General features: G+C 51.5%; 1 long non-coding RNA gene across 1 annotated transcript; it reads left to right on the top strand.

The window, feature by feature from the left end:
- The first annotated feature begins 2,613 nt into the window (after window positions 1-2,613).
- Window positions 2,614-8,022, top strand: LOC148109293 (uncharacterized). Its single transcript, XR_015726164.1, has 4 exons — window positions 2,614-2,956; window positions 3,571-3,694; window positions 7,193-7,329; window positions 7,474-8,022. It is a non-coding gene; the product is annotated as an uncharacterized LOC148109293 (long non-coding RNA).
- Window positions 8,023-22,255: the final 14,233 nt, after the last annotated feature.

Here is a 22,255-nt window from a genome sequence, read left to right as displayed (position 1 = left end):
AAGAAAAGGCAAAGAATGTCGTTTTTAACTTCCGCTCCTTCGCAGGCTCTCCTGGTGTGTTTTTAAGTTCCCGTCCGCGGGGAGCTGCCCTTTGGGCTCCCCGCGGTGGTATATTGCTTTGATCGACCTCTGGATGCCGTGACCTATTGGCTTCGAATTGATCTATTGATTTAATAAAAGTCATTTATCATTGTCACTGGGTCAGGCTAAAGCGCTCAATTTATCTCCAGTTTGGCAAATGTCATCAATAATAGGTGCTTTGCTGATTCTGTTGGGTGACTAATTTCCATGGTGTTAATCACAGGAAGCCTGGATCCCTGTCACCGCCTGGGTCCCTCTGCTCGTAATTGCTGACCCCACCCCATCAGCTGGATCCTGTCCACCTGGGCCCTTTACTATTTGGGAATGGCTAGCACCTCCACGTTTTATGTTTGGAATGATTCCGCCAGCCGCGCCTCATGGAGGGAGACGTGCGGGGCTGGGTGTCGGCAGGCGGAGTCGGTGCCGAGCCGAGCCGGGGAAGGCTTGGGCTGCAGTCCGTGCCTCAAGCACCTTCCATTCCCTCAGCCCCGAACGCCTGGCTGGGTAGGCCTCCTGCTGATGGCTCGGCGCATTGTTGAGAAACAGTGGAAATGAGGTCATCCGCTCGTGGAGATTCACTTCCTCTGGATGTTTGTAGCCAAGCAGGAAAAGAAAAAAAAAAAAAAAAGCTGAATGTCCAGCCCAAGTACCTCCAAACGCCTTCATGATTTTTCTTCTTTCTAACAAAGTCTAGACCACACACACCACAGGCAGATGCGAGCTTGCCCAGAGCAGCGCACGCGTGCGCACACACTGGCCCTGGGATACGTGCTTCCCTAACACCGCGCTCTACCCAGCTCAGACCCCGCCGTCCGCCCACGTTTCCGGGAGCGTGTGGCCATGAGGCAGAACGCATGAGGTCTGTCAGAGCTTTCAGGAATTAGTCCCAAATCTCACAGTTTGGTCCACAGCTCCTGCCGGGGGCTGGTCAGTCTGGAAGCTTCCATGCCAACTCTGCATGCACTTTGGGGAAATGAAAGTCAGCCTCCCAGAATCAAAAAAGGAAATGAATCTAGCTGGCTCTGTTCCCTTCTTCACCCCTTCATACAGGAGGATACTACCCCCTTTGGGCACCGTCTAGACCCTTCCGTGTTGCTGCAAGACTATTTCTCCTGTGTCTGGCTCCTGTTTTCTGCAAGTCAGATCCGTGTCTGAGAACCACAGGGAGGAATACAGGAGTGAGTGTCTGATTTTCCTCTTTGTCTCCCAGCATTGAACAGCACCAGTTGAAAGAAAGAACAGTGTTTCCTTTATCATGACTTTTTGAGGGCAAAAACATCTCCTGGAGACACTTCCTCAAAAGCGGCATCTCCACTCCTGAAATGCTGACCGGCAGGAATCCCATTTAAAGCTCCTGGTGCCCTAAAAGATCACGTCCTGACATCTTATATTTTTTCCCTGCTCACAATTTTAGACTTCTGCGTGTAAAAGAAGGCTACTTCTCTTAATAATTAATTATACTAGCTATTTAAAGCATTTGTAGTTACAATCAGAAACCTCAGCCTTATCACTCTTTACCAAAGAGAGCTCCATTATTATAAATTTTGATTCCCACTGGTCTGAAAGAAACTTAAAGAAAAACTAATGAAATGTTCTCAGCCCGTATTTAAGCTCCATAACAATTTTTCACCCGGAAAAAAAAAATCCCCTAATAATTATATAGAGAGTTGTTAATATCTCACACCCTCACATTCCCAAAATTCTTATGCAAATTACATAAGATGGGCCCTGCACATTCTCACAGTCACACGGGTGTGTGCAGAGGCAGAATCAAAGATGCAGGCTTTATTGTGAAGCTCGTCGTTACTGGACGTGGTCAAGACTTTGCTCCATTTCTTGCTTCTGATATTCAGCCCGTTATTTTGTTTCCAACAGCAGGATGGAGGCTGTATGGTGGGCTCTTCTCTGCGTCTCCCACTGTCTCCACCCACAAACGCCTGAGCTCTTCAGGAAGGAAAGTACAGGCTGAGAGTCAATATCAATGCTGTTTAGAAAGGCTCAGAAATTCTGGTCTCCTGAATGTTTCTTAGATCTTTTTGCCTGGGTTTTGGCACCATTTTTGGTGTGTGACTGTGCTTTATGCAGAGGGTGTGATAGAAAAGTAAAGCAAAGAGGTGACCTGAAGTTTGTTTACCTTAATTAGAAACAGATGCTTCATTTTTCAAGGCTTTGCCACAACAATGAATTTAATAGTATATAATTAACTCTAATGTGTTTATGACTTGATTTGTAAAAATTCTTTCACCATTGATACTTCTAGGGAAAGTGAAGTTCTGACCCTGGGTTTTGATTCCAATGTTCCCCTTGGGGTCCAGGGCCCACTGACACAAAGGATGCCCTCTGTGAATTTTCGGGGCGGGGGGGAAGGGGCTGAGGGGTGGTGACAGAAAAGGCTCCCACAGTCATAGTGGCACCCAGCTTCATCGAATCTCTTCCTGGGGTGCAGAACTCAGGAGCAGGTTCACATCTGGAGGGGGGGATATGGATATATGAAAGGTGTGCTCAAGCTATTCCTGTGCTCCCTGAGTGATGTCCTTCCTTCCCAAAGCGTCTCAGCAAGTCCTCACTCAACAGATGCTGAGTTGGGATGTGACCATGGAGGTGGTTAGGTCCCCTAGGGTGGTCAGTGGCAAACTGGAAATAGATATCCTTTTGGTCTGGAAGGGAACACATATGTTTATTTCTAAAGCAGTTGTCTTGTAGAATTCACCGAGAAGCTGGCACGATGCAAGGAAGGCTGCAGGAGTTGCATGGAGCGAAAGGCAGACAGACAGACATGGGTCCGGATCTCAGGTCTAGCCCTAATCTATTGTGCAGCTGTGGGAAATAAAATTGGTTAATCCCTGAGACCCTCTTCTCCAGTGCAAGACTGAATGTAAGTACATGCATGGGATCTGGCACTTCGAGGTGCTCAATGCACAGGGGTGTCCGTAAGGCTCGGTGGGTCCTGGGAAAGCCCCTCCCTCAAAATGATCTAATCCACTGACCTGTGTCAATGAATCAGCTCCTGCCACCTCTCGGTCATTGTATTGTGCCGTTTGAAGGCTCCCGTGTAAGCACGAACCGTGCTCCAGAGGCTGGGCGGAGGGGCCTGGGAAAGGAACTGCATCACCCGGCTGAAAACACCTTTGTTTGAACAGTTGATCAGGACGACCGGTCAGTTAATTCACAGGGTTCTGACAACCGTACAAAATGCAGCCCGGTGTGGAGGAGTGGTGTGAGAATGGCCTTAGGGACTGAGAGGGAAGAGTCCCGACCCAGAAGGGCTGGTGACTGGGGCCGTGGCTTAGCAGCTGTGGGCTGAGGAAGGGCTTTGGGGTTCACCGCTAGGAATATGGCGCTGGGGTGGGGGCGGGCAGGGGGTGCCTAAAGAACAAGTTACCAAGTGTCCAAAAGGCTGTGAGGCTTAGAACACATTTATTTTCAAACACAGTTGTTTTCGGATAATATGCTCAATATATTTTTATTCAAACTCTGATACCTTTCCAGGTAAAGAACCTTTCAATGGAGAGCAACAGGCCCTCATGTTAATCTGAAAAAAAGCACAAGAACTGTACTACAGGTGGCAAAGAATTCTGGAAAGTCAGAAAGCAGTTTAGCATACATACCCGGGGTAGGTGAGAGTGGAAGGTACTTACTTTTAATCTTGTGTGTGTCAACGGGGAAAGAATTCTTTCCTAACCTCCCCGTGGTGCCCTGGGACTCCCAAATAAATAATAATGCGACAGTCGTCATTGTCAGAGAGCATCTTGCTATTACTATGTCATCTTAGCCACTCATGATTCGTCAGTGAGCATTTTCTGTATGCAAGGCACTGAGCCGGGTGCGAGGAAGGACACGGGACCGAGAAAATGTGTCCCACTTCCCAGTCAGTGACCCCGTCTTTAGGAAACTCCCTTCTCTTGTCTCTCCTTCCACTCCCGCAGCAAGGGGCCAGCAGTCACCTTTTAGGCACATGATTCGCTTCCCCTGAGCCGAGTTCATTCGGAAGCCTCCTTAAGGTGGGCCGATCAGATTCCTTATTCCAGAAACTGGGATGGAATCAGAGATATGAGTCCGTTTCTACTACTGGCTTGAATTCAGGACACGTAAAGTCAGGAAATGAAGGAATGGTGCATCTAGCTGTGTCCTTACGGAGACGCAAAGAGCCTCAGTTGACAGAGAAAGGAATAGAACAGCTTTGCAGAGTGAAGCAGAAGTCTGGGGGTTCTGGGGACCCGATGGCTTCCGGTTCCTGCTTTGGGGTCTCCCCACCCTGCTGAACTCCCTGTCCATCAGGCTGGATTTCGTATCACAAAAAGCTGTCAGCAGGCACTTTAACCAGGGTTTCCCAAAGCTTGGCACATGTGGACAGTAGGGGTGGGATGCTAAATGGGGGGGGGCTGCTCTGTGCAACAGAGGAGGGGTAGTGGCACCCCTGGCTGTGACTCACCAACACTGGTAGGACCCTCCCTAGTTGTGACAGCCAGAAAGGGCTCCTCCATACAGGGCCCACAGTCTCCCAGAGGATGGGGGGGGTGGAGCTGTTTCTCTTGGACAACCACTGACTTCAAGAAGGAGACATTGATTCTTTCCATGTGACAAGGCGTCTGTCCAGAGATAGTGGCTCCAAGAAGCCCTCGTGGGCCTAGCGTCCCTCTGCCTTTTCTCCCAACTGCAGCTTGTGGCTTGTATCCTCGCCGTGGCAAGATGACATCTCCACCTTCCGTGTCACCTCCGTGCTCAGAAGGAAGAAGGGGGCAGGGCGCAGCACTCCCGGGTCCTGTACAGGGAGGTGTGGGCAGAGGAGTATTTTTAACTGGCCACACCGGCACCTCCATCAAAATGGGGGTCCTGTTAGAAGTGTTCTGTGTGGAATTGTGTCCCCCATCCCAAATTCATAGGTTAGGTCCGAACCCCTGACACCCCAGAACGTGACCTGAGCACTGACAGTGGAGCCTTGGCCGATGTCAGTAGTTGAAAGGAGGCCGTCGGGTGGGTCCTCCATCCAGGATAGCTGGTGTCCTTCTAAAAGGAGGAAATGTGCACCCAGGCCCGCACTTAAGGAGAATGTGTGTGAAGATGGGGCAGAGACCAGGGGACCGTGCTGCAGCCCAGGACCTCCAGAGACGCCGGCAGACCCCAGAAGCTGGGAAAGAGGCCTGGAGGAGACGCTCCCACACAGCTGTGGCAGGAACCAACCGTGCCAGCACCTTGACCTCGGCCTTCAGGCCACCATTGCAGGGAGACCTCGTTATACAACACTTTGCTACTGCAGCCCCCAGGACACTAAACCAACACACGCAGGGAGACAAGGATGGGGGATATCGGGGGAGATAATGGACAAAATCTGCTCTGGGCTTGGTGACCTAAACCAGCATTCTTATACTCATTTCCTTCTCCGATGAAGCGAGTGGAGCGGGTTTCTGGTGTCTGGGGTGCAAAGAGCCCTGATGAAGACAGCCCCTCGGGGAACGCGTGGTCTAAGGAAGCAAACAACAGGTGCACTTGATTCCAACACTCCCGGCAAAGGGCGGGCAGCAAGGTGAGGGTGGGGATGGGACACTTGCGACCATTGTTCCAGGCGTGAGAGAGTGTTTCTGGCTGCAGTCGGGGAAGGTCAGTCGGAGGAGCCAGGCCTTGAAGACACAGGACTTGGCTGCACGGACAGCCGGGGGAGTGCATTCCACAGGACACAATGAGCACAAGGCCTGGGCAGGGCACACAATGGGCCTGTGTGCAAAACTGTAGGCCGTTTCATTTGGCCTCGGAGTGGGATGGCCCCGAGGAGAACAATACATGGAGATTGGATTGAAGCAAGTGAATATGGGTTTCAACCACACTGTTGAATTCTTGCCTCAAAGACCCAGCAGGCAGAAGATAAAGAACTGGAGGTATTCTTCTATTTCAGCAATTTCATTTTTGAGCTGGTTCTTCTTTGCAAAACTTTTGGCAAGATGACGGTGTGCTTTTTTCTCATTTGTTTTCAACCTCTCTGATCTTTCTTTACATCAAAACATCCATGGGGTCTAAATAGCAGCCCAGCCACTTCGACTCATGGCCCCAAAGACTGACTTAGGACTGGTGCTGGAAGGAAACCTTGGGGGGTTCTTTGTCCTTCTCCAGAATATTCTATGGGGAAGAAGTGCCAGGATGTGAATGACAGGTGTTCTGCTGAAGATGCACAGAACACTCGCCTGTGCTTAGCTCCTCCACCTGTTCCCAGCTGGGTCTCCCCTAGAGGACATACTTCACGGCTTCGCATCGGACCAGCCACTGAAACAAAAGCCTAGCTCCTTTGTCCCTGTTCTATGGTCACAGCATTAGGAAAAATGGATGAGACGCTATACTGATTTCTTAGAGGATGTGCTCCTTCAATCGCTGTTACCATACCCCCAAAATGGAACTCCAGGAGGACCTGCAGCTCAGTTGTGGGGGAAGGGTGCTGGGGAGGCATGTGTGGGAGTCTTGTCCTGCCTGACAATTGAGCAGGGATGTCCTCAGCTTCCCAAATTCTATGAATTGACCCTGAGGCAGTGATGCTCCATATGTGAGTTTCCTCTCGCTGCGAGAACGAGTTGTTGCCAGCTTAGCAACTTAACACAAATTTATTTGCTTGTAGTTCTGGAGGTTGGAACTCTAAAACGGGCCCTAAAATCAAGGTGTGGGCAGGCTACATTCCTTTGGGAAGTTCTGGGGAGAATCTATTTCCTTTCCTCTTCCAGCTTCCAGAGACGCCCCATTCCTTGACTCGTGGGCCCTTTCTCCATCTTTAAATCCATCATTCCCACCTCTGTTTCTGTCTCAACTTTTTGACCCTGACCTTCACCTTCCTCTCTCATAAAGACCCTTGTGATTAGATTAAGCCCACCGGGGGAACCCAGGGTGATCGTCCCACCTCAAGATCCTTAACTTAATGATACACTCCCTGTGAGGTAACATACGCATAGGTCCTGGAGATTAGGATGTGGACATCTTTGGGGGAGGCATTGTCCTGTAACCACATGCTGCAAAAGTTGTTCTTTTTTAACAAATAAATTTTAGAAATGTTGGCTTACATAAAGTTAAATAGGTTTCTTTGTTGCAAACTTTTCTGATTTTTATTTAAAGATTTTACTTATTTATTTGAGAGAGAATGAAAGTGATCACAGAAGGAGAGGGAGAAGCAGACTCGCCGCTGCGCGGAGAGCGTGATGTGGGGCTCGATCCCAGGACCCTGAGATGATGACCTGAGCCAAAGGCAGATGCTTAACCGACTGAGCCCCCCAGGTGCCCCGTGAACTTTTCTGATTTTTAATATGCTAATGTACTAATATATGCAGAAGCTGAGAGAAAAATCTACTATGTAGTATCTCCCAGTCTTGTTTGACCAAAGATCCCCCCTCGTCCTTTTCTTTTTCCCTTGTGTTTCAGGATCGAGTGGGAGCCCAGGCTCAGGAATCTCGTCTCAGCCCCTTGTGAAGAGGCGGCCGGGCCCGAGCCCATCCACGTCTGACGCAGGTCTGGGGCGTTGCCTCAGCAGATTACAGGCCGAGCTTCGAGTCTCCCGTTCGGCGCATTCTCTGCAGGCCACCACATGTCGGCGAGGGAACGACTGAGCACTGGGGCAGAGGAATTCCATGCGAAGGATCTGAAATTTCTTTTTAGATCTACCTGGCGAGGATTTGCTGCCCCTCCACCCCGCCCTCCAGGGCAGATGGAGAATCCAGTCCTTCACTTGTTCCTCCTGCGTGCACCCCCCTTCCACTCCCCCCTCCACCCAGCGAGGGTTTGCAAGGGGCCGTTCTCCTGGCGATCCTCGTCTACATTGTCCCTGCCGCATTCCCCAGCCGGGTCCCGCCCGTTCTGCCAGTGCCACCCACCCAGCACTCCGGGCTAGATTGCAAACAGCTGTCTCCCAAAAATATCCCAAGAAATTTCCCTCAACTGTAAGATTGCAGGAAGGTGGCAGCGGGCAGGGCTCTGGGCGGGCGGGCGGGGCCGGGCAGTTGGCCGTGAGTCACCAGGCGGTGAGCACCTTCCCGAGATTGCAGGCCCTGGGGCTGGGCAGCGCTCGTGGGCCCGGCTGGGCTGACCTGTGGGACTTATCCAGGTTAGCGGTAGTGCCGGGAGGCAACGGCACGGCTCTTGGCGATCGGAATGTGCCCACTCCGTTAAACTCCTCTCCGGACGCAGCGCCCTCCCTGCCCGGCGACCGCGTGCTGTTAAGGCCAAGAAACACGTTTCCGACACCGCGCTGCTGTCGCCCTCCTCCCTGGCCCGTCCCCTCCATGCTCTTTGCAAACAGAGCCCCTGGACACGAAGGGCTCTTAGCTGGGGCTGCTTCCCTGTCAAGTACTTATCGGCCTATTTATAGCTCCAGTTAAGGATTCAGGTTCGGGAGTATTCCATTAAAAGACCACATTAACGAGTCCTCAGAGAAAATCTCTCACAAAGCTTTTGAGCTCATAACCACTTGGCCGTGTTATGAGCTTCTAGTGTGTTAACATTCATAAAATAAAATTGTTCCGAGTGCTGGCACTCTGACATTCCCAGCCTTTGACCATAGAAGCTTCTCCTGAGGTGCTGACCCCGCGCCGGCACCCAGCCCACTGGGGCACGGGCCTCCGATGCTGTCACCTGGGGCCCTTTCCTCGCAGTTGGGCTCCAGGTGCTCTTTGTGCTCCTGGGGGTCAGCGTCTGCGAGAACAGTGTGGAAGGCGGTGAAGGAGCGGGCTTGCCGGCAGAATCAGGAACAGCACGGCTCTGTCCAAACCCTCAGGGAGGCTCTGGAAGGCGCTGCTGCAGGAGTGGGAGGCAGGAGAGAGGGGGAGCCCTGAGAGGAGGGAGGGGAGGGAGGAGGGAGGGAAAAGAGAGGGAGGAGGGAGGGGAGGAGAGAGGGGAGCCCTGGGAGAAGGGAGGGGAGAGAGGAAGCAGGAGGGCAGGCATGGGGCCCAGATGAGAGGCTCTTTGTGCTGAGGTTCCGATCGGAAGAAAAAAATTTTGAACAAGTTTCCTGTTGTATAACCTTATCTGGAAAGTAAGCATTTCAGGGTCTTTCCGAAATTGAAGGGCACGATTTGCTTGTATTTGGTTCTTCAGTGTCCCCAGAAAAAGACTTAGGAGCAACAAACACTGCTAGGGTTTTGCTCTTTCTTTCTGCCCTTTCACCTCAAGCTTTCACTGTCCAGCCTCATGACATCAGCCCTTATTTTTAGGGATGTTTTGATGTGGTATGTGTAACACACTGCTGTGACCCAAGCATTCAGATGCGGTGGCCAGAGGCACTTGAGCTGTCCTTCACCTTGGGGCCCGGACAATGGCAGCCTGGGCTGGATCCCAGGACTCCTGAGGGGGTAGGAACAATGGGGGCAGGGAGGGCTGGAGGCACTCAGGGGCCTCCCTGCCAGCCTGCGAGACTCTGCTCATCCAGCTAAGACTTTGTGACCCACCAAGACCCCAGTGCCCCTGCCTACTGTGGAGGCTCCCGGGACGTTGCTGGCCACATGTATACTTCAGGAGAAGTCCCAGAGCCGGTACAGAAAGCACCGTGAGTCACCTTGAGCTTAATTCTCAAGGTTTGAGCCTCCCCGTACTTGTCAGGCAGAGGTGGCCCTGGCTTGATACTTCGAGCAGTGATTCTACGTGCTGCCTTAGAAACAGACACCAAGGAGAGGGACCCTGGCTGCATGTGACCCCCATTAATGGTCAAGGGCAGGGAAAAGAAGAGATGGTCTCTTTTTAGAAAGAACCCCCAGTGAAGCAGCAAAACCACACACACACCCCCCAAAACACATCTGAGCTGTGGCAACCATGGGGAGGTGTACCACTAGGATCACATTATCTTCCTTCAAGAAGCGGCCAGCTCCTTCATAGCTGGACTCAGCTTTCCAGCCCAGGCCATGCCCCACCGGAGGCTGAACTTGGGGAGGGGGGGATACGTTCTGAGGGCCTGGGCATTTCTACCCCTCCCGAGTCGTCTAATAGGTAATATTGCTCTGAAGCTGGCTGAGACTCTTCCAGATTGGCCCCACAGGCCGAGGCTCCCCTTGCTCAACCCTGCTTCCTCCCCTTTCGCCTTTTAAATCTCTCGCCCTTTCTCTGAGTCTGTGCCGGCTTCCCGGAGGACCTGTCTGGTAGAGGAGCACAGATGGGAAAGTGTTTGGAAATCGCAGTGGACCAGAGTCGGTTTCCAGCCCCGACTGTACTGCAGATTGGTAAGCTGTCTGACTCCATGGGACTCCAGGCAGACCCGAGGGGTGGGTGCAGGGAGGTGGGCTGCAGGGCTAAGAGCTGGTGGGAAGGGGGAAGAGGAAGCCCTTTAGAGGTGCAGCTGATGTCCTTGAGGAGGAGATCAGGCAAGCGTGATTGAGCCCCAGACAAACTGCTGAATGTGAGCTAAAAAGTCCACTGCGGAGGAGCCCTTCCTTCCCATTTTCACACATGTCCTGCTCGAGTCGGGGTCCGAGCATGCAGGGGGTCCTATTTCCTAATCTGACTTTGAGGAAGTAAGTCCACATTTGCAGCTGCTGGGGTTGCTTGGAGCTCTGCCCTGGGGGAGGAGCCCAGCGGGGAGCGTGTGCCACCCCAAGGTGGGTGCCTGGGGACTGGGTTGGTGGCAGGTCCAGGACACTGCACAGAGTTTAACGCCACAGTGCAGATTTATTTTCAGTTATCTGATATTTCCTTCTATGTCTGATGAACGGTGGCCGCCTATTAAAGGGAAGTGGAGGATTTCTTCTATCTGGCAAAGTGGCGTGTTTCAGCCCGTGCCAGCCAGCCTCGTGTCCAGGTGTCCCTCACACTGTACAGCTTATAGCACAATGTGTTATTATGAATGAAAGAGCTTTAAAGATGAGGCAGAAGAGTAGGGACCTAAAGGACATACGATGGGTCGTTTCAGAAAGTAAATTTTTTTAAAGATTTTTATTTATTTATTTGAGAGAGAAAGAGCGAGCCTGCGTGGGGGGAGGTGCAGAGAGAGAGGGAGAAGCAGGCTCCCCGCTGAGCAAGGAGCCCGACAGGGGGCTCGATCCCAGGACCCCAGACTCATGACCTGAGCCGAAGGCAGACGCTTCACCAACTGAGCCATCCCGGCGCCCTGAAAGTAAATTTCTGAAGGAGGCACCAAAACCTATTTGTTAAACGAATAACTACTTTGTTGTTTGAATTTGAACTTTGATGCAGCATATTTTTTTTAAAACACCACGATGACCTACATGTACTTTTAGAAGAGACGGCTGATCTAAAATGCCTCCGGATCCTGCATCTTCCCACGTGGATACTCTCCCAGTAGCGCGTCTGCGAGCGGTCCGCACTTCCCTCGAGCCAGCAGCCCTTCAAGCCGCGAGTTGGGATGCACAGCCCTCATTAGAGCCCTGAGCAGGGCTGAGGGGTTTGGGGCTGGCCCGGGCCCGGCCGAAGCGTCACCATTCTAGGTAGGCACAGGGAAGTGGTCCCTGCTCCGGGGAGGAGTGGAGTGTGGCCACCAGCTTTTCCTGCCAGGCTCTTCTCTCTCCTCGTCCCTGGCCCCACAACGCAGACACCAGGGAGTGGGCTGATCTGTTCATGACACGGCCATGGTGGCCCAAAGCAGTGCAGGTCAGAGTTCCAGGGATGTGTGTCCTTCTGGGTCCAGACAAAGGATCACAGACAGATTTCATCTCCTTATCAAGTCTTTTCGATTGCTGATCTGCCTGGGCCACTGTGTGTGGGGATTTTAAGGTCACCTCCAGGCTTATAGGAATCCGAGACCTCTATCGGATTGATTGAGTCAGCTGCAGGTGCTAGAAAGGAGCCTGACAAAATGCATGTCGTTTATTGGTCATACTGGCCTGGGATCATTGGCTCTGTCTGTACAGTGTCCCCCAGTATGGTTCCTCCACTGGGGTGGGAAAGTCTGGCTCTCCTGTCTGCACCCACTCCTGTTCCTTCATGGTAACCCTTTTGGTCTTCAAGCACCTGAGTATTTCATGTTCACAGATCTGCTCCCCCTGACAATTCGATCCCCCTGAAGTAGTGAACAGGCAGCAGCTGGGTGCTGGGGAGTGCAGGGACGGGCGGACTCACTCAGACCCAGGGACACCCGGGTTCTAGCTCCAGCCTTAGCGGCAGCAAATCCAGTGGATACCTCCTTACGGATCTCGAGGCCCCAAACACCTGTCTTCCTCAGTTCTTCATGGATGCGTACAACCCCATCGCCAGTGTCTTCTGTGACTGTAAGATTTTGCATCCCACCTCGTCATGAGCCAATCTTGCCTCCTACCTCATGCTGGTGTTAATTTGGAATTGGGCTGGGGAACAGATAGGGAAAGGAAAGTGTTCCAGCGAGAAACGCAGAACGGGATGATGGGGAAGGAGGCCAAAGACAGACTTTGCCTATGTTAAGGGTTCAGCTGTGTTCCTCCCCCAAAAGGTACGTTGAAGTCCTACCCACCAGTTCCTGTGAATGTGACCTCATTTGGGAATAGGATTTTGCAGATGTGATCAAGTTCAGATGAGGTCATCAGGGTGGGCCCTACTCCAGTTTGACTGGGGCCCTTACAGGAAGAGGAGGGAGCAGAAGGCCCTGTGGAGACAGGGCAGGGTGGGGGAGGCAGAGCTGCCACGGATGCTGCCACCGGCCCAGGACCACCCAGGGCCTCTGGGACTGGAAGAGGCAGAGAAGGAGCTGCCCCCAGAGGCTTTGGGGAGAGCCTGGCCTATCTGTCAACACCTTAATTTCAGACTTGTAACCCCCAGAGGGTGAGAGGATAGAGCTGTCTGCAGCCCCTAGTCTGGGGCGCTCTGTTACGGTGGCCCTGGAAAGCTGATCCGGCTTGTTTCTCTCATTCCTAAAAACAGAGTCATCATTATGATAAACACCATAGATTACTATGATCATATACTGCAGGTACGGGTATTTTAGCCACAGAATAAACTGTGGGCCAAACAAAGAACTCAGCGGGGGCTAGCGGTGCACGCGGTCCCGCAGGACCCAGTAGGTAGACAGGGCTAGATTGCCTGGAGCTCAACACACGCACACCACTGAGAAATAAATGGGCTCGCAGTGGAAACGACCAGCGTGAACGGCCAGGGAAATGCAAGCAGCGATGAGAGAAAAGAGAAGAGAGCGCGAGACCTGTTAATCAACAGACACAAGAGTTCTGGAAAAGTAGGGAAGTTGGAAATAAAAGGCAGGCTCCTGCTCATGTTCCCAGAAGGCGAGGCAGGAAGTAAAAGCTTGCCCGCTGGGCCAGCCAGGCTCCCCAAGACTGTGAGGGCAGCATCGTGGCATGAGGAGCACCTGCGGGAAACATGGGGGTCCCCTGTCGCCTCCTGGAGCAGCAGGGAGAGACGGATGGAACCACCTGTCAGGAGTGTGGTGTCTGGCTTTGGGACAACTGCGGGAACCGATTCTTTGGTAAGAGTCACCTCCTTTATTAGAATCACCCAGAAGGCCAGCAGCAGCAGCAGCAGCAGCGCTTTCAGAGATCAAAGGGTCTGTATCCCCAAGTGACAGTGTGAGTGGTTCAGGAATCCCTTGTCACCTCGGAGACATGGCAGCCGGAGCCACGGTTCTCACAACCTGGGGCTGGTGTGCGCTGCCAGCTCTGGGGCTGCGGAAGAAAGCTCCAGTGAGTGCTCGGCTGGCGGCTGGCGGCTGGCACTCGGGCCGTGCAGCAGGAGGGGTCATGTGGCAGAGAGCAGAGCCGGTGCCGGGCTGGGGGTAGATGAGCCCGTCCCAGAGTCTCAGGGTTTGTGTCCAAACTCGATGAAAGGCAAGCAGCAGACAAAGCACGGGAGCCATGGAGGGCTATCCGGACTAGTCCTCAGATGCCAGTGATGGGAGGGTCTGTCACCAGGAGCGTAGCTTCACCCCCAGTCTTAAAAGCCCAGTAGTCTAAGGCTGGCCTCCGGTGGCAAGCCCAAGTGCTCTCAAGCGACAGTCAGCTCAGAGGGTTCAAGTCTGTTTCACTTCTGCTCTCCCACCAAAGCGCAACTGATTAGGGCCTCCTTTCTCTTCTCCTACTTGGAAAATGTTATTACTCATGCTAATTTTAAAATGGGTAGATTTGAGTTGTGGGAAAAAAAATCCCTCTAAATTAAAATTCTCTGTGACAAAGATCTCTGCGTCTTGGTGACAATTTACTTCAAGTGATGCCTGGGATGTCAAAATCCCTCTTTAAAATAAGATTGGGAACTGTCACTGGGGCTTATTAAACACCCCTATCAAGCAAAGTCAACGAATGTGTGCTTAGTGGCAATTATGATTATAGAGAAATAAAAAATTTTGAACAATATGGACATATATGATTATATGGAATTAAAAACCACAATGTTATAAAACCCAAGTAACCAGAATACACTAAGACAGAAAGACGCCCTACAAATCCTAGGACCATTGCAGACAGTAAGGGACCATCTAGGGTTGGGGCTGACATTTCCTAGCTTTGTGTTGTTGACCAAAATGTCTAAGTGGTGGAACCTCTATTTTTCCATCCACGAAACGGGGATGGTGCTTCCTCATTCATGGTTATAATGAGGTTACTCATCACGGAGCTTGGCACATAGAAACAAGAATAAATGGTGAACAATAGTAATGTGGTAACAGTAAGATATTTGTAATACATGACAGAGATGTGAAAAATATATAAAAGTTTCTTACAAATGTCCAAGCATTTAAGACTCTCTAAAAAATGGCCAGTAGAGTTCACAGTTCACAGAAGTTGAAATTAAAGTTAACGAATTCAGTGACTATTCTCTACTCACTAACCTCACTAGGAGTGAAGCACAAAGTAATGCAAATATCTAAGGTCATTACAACAACAGAGACAGTGTTGTGGAGGGAAGGAGCAGGTGAGCAGGAATGTCCAGGAATTCCTGATGGAAGCACCAGTTTGTTTGATTATTTTGGAAAGGAATTTGGAAGACTTATCATGGAAAGCCATAACATTCTACATATTGACCCCATAATTCTGTTCCAGAGAGTGAAATAATTCAAATTAAGAGAAAGCTATATTTACAATGAAGCATGAAGGTAGAATTAGAAGAATTTAAAAAATCCAATAATACAGTAATGGCTGCTTTGTCATAGAATACTAACTCTAGAACATATTACGTGGTGATTGAATATGCCAGAGTGCGTACAAAACACAGTGTGTACAGAATAATGTCAGGTAGGATACAAGTTATTGAAAATATGCAAATATTTTAAAAGTAACATAAATACCTATGGATACATATAAAAGGAAGCTATAAAGAAATGCAATTCATTTTACATTGGTGAAGAGATTTGGATATAATTATCTATATATTGTTTCATTGATAAATATATTTATATAATCTTAATTTCTCCATAGAACCTGTTATGAATCCATAGCTCTTCATGATTCACTTTGTATTGACCAGAATTTGGATATAAAGATCCCGGTGCAGGAATTCAGTTACGACGCAAGGGAACTATCCTCTTTGGGGCATTTCCTGATTCGATTTAGAAATATCTCCCAAGCACGTGGATGTGTCTTTCTAAGGAAAGGTTTATTCCTCAAGATTTGCTTTTGGTTCCCTGGTACCCTCTTTCATGTTTCTATAAATACCCCAACCTTTTAATCTGCTAGGTCATTCTCTATTACACCTTGAAACACCTTGAAAAGTCACTGGATTTTTTTCAGTCAGAGAAGGAAAAGTTAATTAGGAAAGTACCAAATAACCGAAAGACTATTATACATGATGAAACGAGCCTAATAGAAATGTTCCGTCATTCACCTGTTTTTGTGGTTTTTGAGAAAGCCGCTAAGTTTTATAAATGACAGAAACACTTTCTCGAAGCGACAGATCAGACCCTACACATGTCTGGCAAGAGAAGCTATTTTTGTCTCTGGGTTCTGGTTACACAGCCCCAGCCTGGAAGCTTTGTTCTCAGAATTCACGCTGTCATCAAAAGGACTCAGTACAAACAGCCGTGGGCCCGCCAGTGGCTTAGCTGTAGCCACAGCTGCAAACTCTTCTGTCACGTGAAAAACTCAGGGCTTTTTCTGGGTCTGGAATGTCTGTGGGCCACGCCCCCTGCCTGCCTTTCCTTCCCCTGGAATCTGGTCCAGGCTTACTGTCGGCTCGGTTTCCCCACCTTGCCCCAGCACAACTTTCCTCCCTGTGAACCAGCGAGCAGTTGTGAGCCGGCCCTTCTTGCTGCTAATGAACGAGGGCGATCTGTGCGTGGCCGGGTTCTGTAACACGGACGGGCCCCTGCGCGTCCCCTCCGAGCCCAGGGGAGGCGTGTGTCGTTCACAGCGCTGACATGCTGTCTGGCCCACAGGCCCCGGGGGGATCTTCACCTGTGGTCTATGTAGAGACTTTAGGGGGTCTATGAAGTTCCCCAAATCCCGGGCCAGGTTTGAACGCCCACGGTGCTGTGACCTGCAAGCAGGGGTCCCTGGATTATTTTGTCTCATTAAGTCCCCAGGGGTTTGAGCTGATCCTGGAGGCCTCCTTCTGCTGGCCAGCGCTGGCGGTTAGGATTAAGCCGGTAGCCTTCCAGACCAAGGGGGCCTGAAGGGCGGGCGGTTGGCAGGGAACTTCCGGGAAAGACGGTTCTAAGGACCAGGAGACCCAAGAGGGAGGGTCCTCCTGAAAGTCACCCAGCACCTGGGGCAGAGGCTGCTGTGCCCAGACCCCAGACCTAGCTCGTGCGACAAAGTGGGAAGTCGGGAGCTCCTGGGACACTGGGAGCGCCTTCACGAGCCCCGATCAGTCGACTCTGCGCTTGTTATGGGACACAATAAATGTCCTATTTCTTAAGGCACTTTTACTTGAATTTTCTGTATTTTTGTAGCTGATGCACTTAACGTGAATGCAGCCATTCAGAGCTTTCATTAGACGATCAGCCGCGGACCGTGGTTAAGGATCTCTGTAGGACGTGTCCAGTCGATACTGACTGATTGATTGATAGATGGAAGCCCAGAGAAGCCCTGGAAATGCCTCCGAGTGACCCAGGCCCCCGGGAATGTGCCGGGCCACATGGAGGAGGCTTCTGGCTGGACGGTGTTGTTCCCATGCTCCAGCCCACTGCCCGGTGCTGCCAGGCCACAGGGGAGAGGATGAGGGAGGCGTCAAGGTTAGAGCAAGCCGGGGGCTTGGGCTGCCACGCCAAGGGTGATGCCCGAGAGAGGAGCAGGTGGGCTGCCGGCTCGGGGGTCGCGTCACCGGTGGGTGGATGCATGGGGAGCAAGTAGGGCAAATAGGTTGCTACTCTCACAGGCCAACTCTGACAGATTTGATTTGTAGTGTGGAGAAGGATTCCGAAGCCCTGCCTAAATTTAGCTTGATTGTTGCTAAGTCTCTGAAGGACACGGTGAGATGCTCATCTTCCCAGGACGGGCTCTTGGCTTCTAGAGCAGGAAAGTCAGGGAGCCCCTCCACAGTAGGGACCATCAAAAGGGGGCCCACCTCTCTTGTAAAAGGCCCACTCCCTTTGACCGACGTCTCCATTTAAAGACAATCTGAGATTCAGGCAGACGAAGTTCTCTTCTTCAGCCGCTTCTGTAGAAACCAATAAACTGGCATCAGGTTTATCCGTCAGCCTCGGAACATCTCCTTCCGTCTGCCCCTGGAGCGCCTCGTCATCTGAGGTGACAGGCGACCTCCCAGGTGCCTCCTTTTTCAGAGCGCATCCCAACGCGGGCGCTGGCGGGGGAGCACGGGGACGATGGTCAAGCCCCTCCCAGCGAAGGGCATCAGGCGCAGGGTCAGGGGGAGAGGCCCAGGGCTCGGCGCGTTTGGCAGGAGCTTCTGCCCGGCCACGGAGGAGAGCAGAGGGCCCCCGATGGGATTTGGGGCCTGCTTGGGGCCAGGGAACCGAGAGCCCCATTCACTCGGCCCAGAAGATGTGTTCTACTCTGAGGGCGTGACATACAGGAAGAGGGCATGATGGAAATGAGATTGTAGGACGATTTATCTGGCCGCAATAGGCCAGCAGGCAGCGGAGGGGAGCCCAGAGGCAAGGAGAACCGTCTGGATGGTGTGGGGCTTGGACTGGAGGGCCTGGGTTAGTACAGAAGATGCCAAAGGCAGGTGCAGGGGAGGGACCTTGCCCCTTCCTCTCTCTTCTCACCCCTTCCCACAGTTCATCCCTCCAGGTTCCTCCCCTCTTCCTCCCTCCTTATGTACTTTTCACTCCCCTCTCTCTTCCTTTCTCTTCCCCTCTCCTCCCCCTTCCACAGTCCCAGGTAGGTGACAGGCCGCTGGCTTCCCCATTGGTGGACTGCCCGTGGTCTGAGAGGTGGTTGGATCTCCTGCACCTGGACCCCTCGAAAGATGGATCGCTCCCTCCGTGGCCCTGGATCTCAAAGCGGGGGGCTGGGGTGGGGGTGTGTGGGGTGCGCCTGAAGGCTTGCTTGAAGTGAAGCAGATGGTGCTCTGGGCTCCACGGAGGTGACCGAAGGACATGACCTTCCTCCCGGCCTTTCTTTTGGGAAAGGAAGTCTTTGGAAGTTTGTAGCAACTGAATAAATCTCGTCACTTTGATAAGCAGGGTCCCATTTCACTCCCCATGTGGAGAAAGCTCCACACTTCCTCTGATTGTTCCAGTTTATTGAATTTCAGTATGTGAGACATGATAGCCTTACTCCTGGGGAGCATGGGGAGGAAGTGCAGGGGCCTGGCCGGGCCCACGCTGGGCAGGGCAGGAGGAGGAGCGCGGGCTGGTTATTCTTGGAAGTTATTTTGATCTGCTGGCCCCCGTCAGCTCATGTTTCTGTGCCCAGCCTCAGGGCCACGTAATGGGAGGATGAGGCGTTGCATTATAATAATAGACTCCGAGCTCACTGGAGGCGGGTGGCTCTCTGAGGGCATTGGGACCTAGCTGGCTCGCTGGCTCCCTGGCTCGCTGGCCCGGGTCCCCCTCCCTCCCGAGCGCCGCTGGTGTCATCCAAGGGGGAACTCATTGCGGGGACACAGGGGAGCAGAGAAGGCGGGGAGCAGACTGGCACTACTTCTGGGGGCTCCCCGAGAATGAAACCTTCTTCTGCACTGCTCCAGGGAGCAGAAGTGACTCATGGGGAGCCTGACTCATGAGATCAACGGGTGGGAGAGCTGGAGAGGCAGCTTTCAGCTTGACATAAGGAAGAATGTTCTTGCCATTAAAGCTGTTTGAAAAATGGAACCAAGCGCCCAGTGACATAGATGTCCCTGGCATGGTGGGAGCTCACATCCCATCGATCTGGCACCTCCCACCAGCCCCACATTTTCCATTTTATTTTTTTAGTTTAAGTATTTTCTTGTGTTATAGACATTTTACGTTGCTAGGCTGTAGCCACAACAAACACCATTTACTGCCTCCCAGTTCTGGAAGCTAGAAGTTCGAGATCCAGGTGTCGGCAGGTGGGTTCCTGCTGAAGCTGGGAGGGAGAGTCGGCTCGGCTCCTCTCCGCGGGCTTCTCGGGGTCTGCACGCGGTCTTTGGCGCTCCTGGGCTTGTGGAAGCATTACCCCAGTCTCTGCCTTCGTCCTCACACGGCCTTCTCCCTGTGTCCAAATTTCCCTTCATAAGGCCACCAGTGATACTGGGCTGGGCCCACCCGACTCCAGCAGGACTACGACCTCATTGTAACTTAACTGATTACGTCTAATGACCCTCTTTCCCAATAAGGTCACATTCGCAGTTACTGAGGGTTAGGACTTCAATATATGAATTTTGGGGCAGGGAGGCACAATTCAATTGATAACAGATGTGGTGCATATGCATTGTAGAAATTCAGAAAACAGAAAAGAAGTCAAAACTTCCACGTTTCTACAGCTTGGAGAAGACCACCTATATCTTAGAGCATATCCTTCTGAAAAAGATCTTAAAATGGGACAAAATGTATACACTGTTCTGTACTTGCTTCATTCAACCATCTTTACCTTTCCGCTACACTCAACACATAACCTGTGTTTAAAGTGTGTATTGTTTCCAGTAGCTTCACTCAAACCAATAACCCATCTGTGGCTGTTCACTTTAAGGAACTGTTGTGTCTGTTAGTCTCTAAGCGTCACTGTCCCTTTGTGACATTGACTTAGCTTGGGCAGTTATGCTGCAGACTGTCTCCCCTGCTGGGTTTGTCCGACCGTTTCTTTGAGATGTCATTTGGCCTGTTCCTCTGTCCCCCGTGTCGTCTGGACACTGGGGTTCACTGTAGCATTGGCTGCACTCAAGTGAGGTGTTTTTGTATAGAAGGCATCACAGCCACTTCTAAGTCCCCCCTGTCAACAGACATGAGATGTCTGGGTGACTCAGGCCGGGTCTTTCCAGGTCTGGGGATGGTGCCTGGGGGGTCCTGCCTTGGCCGGGGAGTAGCGCCTGACCTCGAGTGCTCCTTGCAACGCTGAAGTTGCGACAACTTGAAGGTTTCTGGTAGTTGAGACAGGTAGCCACCCTATCTGGTGGCCGCTGGCACCGGGAGGGGAAGCGCGGCCCGTCTGCTGGGCCACTCTGATTGCTGCCCTTTGGGGACCACACTGATCCCAAGATTTCCAGCTCTGAGAAGTCCTGGCCTTGGATTCCCAACAGCACGTCCAGTATGGAGGGGTGATGCGGGCATGATTTCTCATCAGACCTGTGCCTCCATAGTGGCCCAAGCCCCATGTGCAAGGTGAGGCCGCGGTGCTCTCCCATTTCCCTCCTGGACCATTTCCAGGAAAGACCATAGCTCTTTTTCTCCAGCAGTTACAGTGTTTTTTTTTTTTTTTTTCTTTAGAGGACCCATTTACAATGCAATACACAAACTTTATGTGTATATTTGCTGATTTTTTTTTTTTTTTTTTTTTTGGTGACAAATGTATACCCTTGAATAACCCAAACCTCTATCAAGATACAGGACAATCCCATCACTGGTAGTTTCCATGTGTCCCTTCCTGGTCCCTCCTGGCCCACCCAGAGGTAACCGCCTTCCCCACCATAGATAATTTCGCCTGTTCTGGAACTTCATGTGAAGGGAATCGACAGCACTTTCTCTCCTCCTGAGTCCAGCTTGGGTTTCATCCGTGGTGGGGCAGCTGTGAGCAGGTCACTGTCTTTATTTCCTGAGCTGTATGGCATTATAAGAACATTCCCTGGTTTATTTATCCATTCTCCTACTGATGGGCACTTGGGCTCTTTCCAGTTCTTTGCTATTATAAATAAAGCTCTGTGGACATTCTTGTACAAGTAACTTTGTGTACAAATGGTTTCATTTCTCTTGGGTAAATATCCAGGAGTGAAATGAGTGGGTCACAGTTGAAGTAGTTGCAACATTTATTCTCTCATCAACAATGTATGGCGGTTCTGGTGTTTACCAGCCTTTTATTTTTTTGTCATTCTGGTGGGTATGTGGTGGTATTTCAGGGCCCCTCAATTTTGCATTTCCCCAGCGATTTTTGGTGAGAACTTTCTTAGATGCTTATTGGCCGTTTGTATATATTCTTCTATGACCATAACTTCTTAACATTAATTTTTCCCTTTTTCTTAATAAGCACTGTAGCTGTTGTTGAACTTATTCAAATAGGCATTCGACACATGAATCAAATTTCTTGCTCATCCTTTAGTGAAGAGTATCCAAGATAACGTGGCTAGGAAGCGGTTTTTGATAAGAAGTGAGGTCACGTGTATTCATTCTGTTATTCCTGATTCCTGCCGTCTGGGCTTCTGCTAAGTTCGTCATCAGCAGGAACTGGAGGTCTGGTAGACCGGTGCTGCTGACCCCGGACCCTGTGGATGGTGTTGTCGAAGAGCTTTCTGCTGCATCGGGAGTGGCAGGGTTGGACGGGGCAAAAGGAGCCGAAAGACCCCTTCCAGGGCTGGGAGGAGGTGGGAGAGAAGGACAGAGCTTGCAGCTGAGGACAAGGAGGGGAGGAGGCACCGCTTCCGGGGCCGGGCCCTTGGTGTTGGAGAATCATGACGCCAGAGAGCTCTTTTCAAGTGTCAGGTAGAACGAAGCCAATTCTTCAAACGGGGAGGGACAGCCCTTTCTGGAAGAGGTTCCTTCCAGCCGGCTCAGACGGTTTGCAAGAGGACAAGCAGAGCCACCAGGCAGTCACTGGGAGCTGGTGTCCCTGCCGAGCCCAGCGAGTGCCCCAGCCCTGCCCAGTCTCCGCTCCCTGCCCAGTTGGCCGTGGCGGCTCAAACTCAGTCTTGTGCTCACGTGGTCACCCCTCGCCTGTCCTTCTGCAGGTGCTCCCTCTTCATTTAGAGGCACTCGTTTCATCGTGGGAGGACTTTACTG

This window comes from Ursus americanus, chromosome 11 (genome assembly GCF_024610735.1).
Source record: "Ursus americanus isolate L20-20 chromosome 11, mUrsAme1.1.p, whole genome shotgun sequence".
Taxonomy (NCBI): domain Eukaryota; kingdom Metazoa; phylum Chordata; class Mammalia; order Carnivora; family Ursidae; genus Ursus; species Ursus americanus.
Note: the sequence above shows the minus strand (reverse complement) of the source record. Positions and strands in the feature narration are given on the sequence as shown.